The sequence below is a fragment of the Herpailurus yagouaroundi genome, unplaced genomic scaffold (assembly GCF_014898765.1).
Source record: "Herpailurus yagouaroundi ecotype Mexico unplaced genomic scaffold, PumYag 186, whole genome shotgun sequence".
NCBI lineage: Eukaryota > Metazoa > Chordata > Mammalia > Carnivora > Felidae > Herpailurus > Herpailurus yagouaroundi.
In genome coordinates, this window is record NW_024412417.1 from 26,338,881 (window position 1) to 26,341,839 (window position 2,959).

The following is a 2,959-nucleotide window of genomic DNA, read 5'->3' on the forward strand; positions in this document are numbered from 1 at the left end:
AACAAGACACTAACTTCTCTATTTTAGGCCACTACACAATTCCTGAGGTGAACAATTCCAAGTATCCTCAGTGATTTAAAAAGTCAGTAACATACTGACAATTTTAATGGGCACACTGAAAGCTGACACATTTTTATGAAAACAATCTGTTCCTATTCTCCTTTCTACCCTTTCCCTGAACCCATATGTGGTGCAGCATGTCCTTATGCAAGCCAGGGGTCAAACTGCCCAACCGCCTCTAACAAGAAGATTTGTATCTTTAGAGGATCCACGAGAGTGAGCCTGAAGCCAACCAGGATGAGCACAGAACTCTGGACAGATTCGGGCCCACATCAGTCTGAGTCCAAAGAGTGGGATGGGACCAGGTTCTGGGGCTCAGGATGGGGTTTAGGGGACCTAAAGTTCTGGCAGAAGCCAACAGGGTGATTACGCTAAGCCTCACTGGGGCCCAACAGGTCAACAGTCAACATTTCTTTTTCTGAGAACCTTGAAATAGTCCCACTTTCCTGAGGAAAAAAGAACTGCAATGTCTGGGAACTGCTTATGAATAACTTTGGAAATAGTCCCCCTAGGTCAGTCTAGTCTGACCACGCTCTCTGCTCATCCATAGATGGTGGCTGGCCCTTGATAAAGCAGTGGACGGGTTTCCATCACTCTCAGATGCCCACACACATGGCTCGGCAGGGCCTTGCTTCACCATAGCCTTGTACTGCCTCATCCATCACCAACATAGAACCTGCTTGGGCCAGGCTTCACACACAAGGCCCTACTCCTCCGCCCAGGCCTCTGCCCACTTGGCTTGAAGCACGTTTGGTCCCTTTGTATAAAACGCTTTCTGAGACTTGCCATTTCTATGTGCTACAACATTTCTATCATATCAAAAGTGGGTTTTGGGGGCGCCTGGGTGGCTCAGTCGGTTGAGCGTCCGACTTCGGCTCAGGTCACGATCTCACGGTTCGTGAGTTCGAGCCCCACGTCGGGCTCTGGGCTGATGGCTCAGAGCCTGGAGCCTGCTTCTGACTCTGTGTCTCCCTCTCTCTCTGCCCCTCCCCCATTCATGCTCTGTGTCTCTCTGTCTCAAAAATAAATAAACATTAAAAAAAGAAATTTTTTTTTAAAAAAAAGTGGGTTTTGCCTCTCTTTCCATTGAAAAGGAAAATTTCCTACGTTACAAGTGCTCCTGACACAACCTCGTTCTCTCATTGTCTACAGTGAAAAGAACAGTAAAATCAGAGAAGCAAGTTTCTCTCTAGGAATGAATGAGCTTGACCACATTACAACACTTTTCTCCGTGAAGTGTAGAAAAATGTACCTACCTCAGAGGGTGGCTCTGAAGATTAACTAAAGCGGTGAAATAATATTTTTCAAGTTCCTTGCCTAATGTCTGGCGCTTTGAAGGCATTCAATAAACAGTGGCTGCAGTTGCTATTATTAGGATCATTATTGTGGTTGTTCAGTTTCCTTATCTGTAAAAGTGCATGTTCAATCATTCAATCAACACCAAACTACGCTCCAGCAATACAGTGACAAACAAGACAGACAAGGTTCTTGCTGTCATGGAAACTTCTTCCGACAGCAGAGACACAGACAATGATCAGGTGAATGAACGACATAATTTTAGAGAACGGGAATTGCTATGAAGAAAAACACAGCAGTGAATCGGAGAATGGCTGGTTGAAAGTGGGAAACTACTGTAAATTCTATAATCAGAGGCAGGTTTCCCTTACAACAACAACAAAAAACCTTTGTACTGAAAAGTGAAGAGCAAGAAGGATCAGCCAAAGAAAGAATGGGGGGCAGAGCGTTCCAGGCAGAGATAACAGCAAGCTCAAAGTTCCTGCAGTAAGAACACACTTGAGGAGTTAGAGACAGGAAAGAATGTGAGTGCGACTGCAGAACAGTGAGGAAGGGGGAGAGTGGCTGAGATAAAGTCAGAGGAGCAGGAGAGAAGTCCTACAGACTAGGCTAGTAGACCATGGCAAGGAACTTGGATTTTATTCCAAGTGCAGTGGAAAGCCATAGGGAGTGTTTAAGTAGGGAAGTGATGAGCTTTGAATCGCAATTTTAAAAGATAATTCAGGGGAGCATGGGTGGCTCAGTCGGTTGGGCATCCAACTTCGGCTCAGGTCACGATCTCACTGTTCGTGAGTTCGAGCCCCACATCGGGCTCTGTGCTGACAGCTCGGAGCCTGAAGGCTGCTTCAGATGCTGTGTCTCCCTCTCTCTCTGCTCCTCCCCTGTTTGCACTCTGTCTCTGTCTCTCTCAAAAATAAATAAACATTAAGAAAAATTAAAAAAAAAAAGGTAATTCAAGCTTTAGACTCCACCAGAAGAGGGCAAAAGTGAAAGCGAAGAAGCACCATTAGAAAGCTAATAATGCAGTAACCAAGGTTGAGATGATATGGCCTGCAACACAAACGCTTCTCTCCTTCTCCAGGCTTCTCTGAAGAATAAGTGAGAGAACATAAATGCACCTGGGACAATCCCTTGCACAGAGAGGATGCTAACTATAAATATTTTCATTCTCTTCTTTCACCTCCGTTCTATAGCAGAGACTCTAAATCCACAAAGAACTCTAAGAGGCAGACATAATGCATGGAACTGTGAATGCCAGAGACTTGAATCCTCATCAACTGAATGTTGATACAACAACATTATAATAAGGCCGAGCAAATGCCAATTTAAGCCTGGTACATATTGCCTTGTGTTGCCATTTTGTGAGAAGTCCAAAAACTATTATGCTTGAACATTGTAAACTCGTTTTTTAAAAAAAGGAGCAGAGGGACCATAATGTGTTTTGAATTCACAATCTAGGATCACCATTCTCCTCCAGTCCAAAGAGAAGATTAAAAAATTTCCAATTTAAAACCAGACCAGATCTGTCTTGCAATTAATGCTGAAGGCACAATCCGGCTGTCTTGAATTAAAGCTGCATGCTTTGCTGCTATCAGCTAATGGA